Below are 1,275 nucleotides of genomic sequence, written 5' to 3'. Positions count from 1 at the left end.
GAATCAGATTGACCTCGATTTTGCTGTGTGAAATGTCTTACTAACAACACAGAGCTCGCTAACACACACAGCTTGCACGCTAGTAGCTACACTAGGAACCTCTCGATGCTACAGAGACATCAGCGTACCTGGTCGCGTGCTCACGCCACTAAGTATCCTGATCTCTCCGATGTTTTGGTCGCCGGATCGATTCCCGCATCCTTCACGGGGAATATTTTTTTAAATCAAATTTTAAATGTAGCGCCCCAGCGTTATTGTTGGTGACATGTTCACATTGGTGAACCAGCTTGACCTCTTGTCGCCCTCGATTTTTGATTATGATTTGCAGTTTAAGAAAACCGAATCTTTGTTGATTGAAAAGTGCGGCGCGAGTTGCTCGCTGCGCGTGAAGACTCCCGCCTCTGGGCGGCAGGCGGCGCTCGTGAGAACGCGAGAGGCGGCAGCTGAGAGCTGCATGATACAATAATTATTTTATCATGTTTTATTTGGATTATTTTATTATTTCCATTCTACGTGTAAAGTAGTAACTCGGCAGGAGACGACTTCACGGGTAGCACACTCTTTATTTTCACCAACTTGTAGTTACACGGATGACTAACACCCTACTTCGTTACACGGGTGACCAACACCCACTTAGCTACACGGGTGACGGACACCCACTCAGCTACACGGGTGACTAACACCCACTCAGCTACACGGGTGACCAACACCCACTCAGCTACACGGGTGACCAACACCCACTCAGCTACACGGGTGACTAACACCCACTCAGCTACACGTGTGACCAACACCCACTCAGCTACACGGGTGACTAACACCCACTCAGCTACACGGGTGACAAACACCCACTCAGCTATACTGACACGGGCTCTTACGCCCCGTAGCCTTCCGGGACACACCCAGCCGGCGGTGCCCGTCTCGGCTCTGGGTACCACCGTCCCGACCCACACGGGCGTCGGACTACGGGTCCCCCAGTCTCGGCTCCGAGCCACACAGGGCCCCGGTCCTCACAAGGACGGCGGGACTAGGGGTCTCGGGCCACTACCTCCTCCACCCCGTCTTCGGTCTTCAACTGGTTAACACTGACCACGAGTGCTCTCGCGCGTCCCCCTTTATACCCCTCCTGCGGACGTCGCTGAGAGCACCCATCTTATCTGACCAATCACTGCGCACTCGCTACGATCCTCTTTTCCCAGCTTGTGTCAGCGCGCCTTACCACCGGCGCGCGCGTCCATACCACGCCCACATCGCGTGCCCAACCCCGCGCCCCGTGAT

This window comes from Lethenteron reissneri, unplaced genomic scaffold, assembly GCF_015708825.2.
Source record: "Lethenteron reissneri isolate LAM-NWPU_2019-01 unplaced genomic scaffold, ASM1570882v1 scaffold_1265, whole genome shotgun sequence".
NCBI lineage: Eukaryota > Metazoa > Chordata > Hyperoartia > Petromyzontiformes > Petromyzontidae > Lethenteron > Lethenteron reissneri.
The sequence above is the reverse complement of the archived record's forward strand: the minus strand, read 5'-3'. Positions refer to the sequence as shown.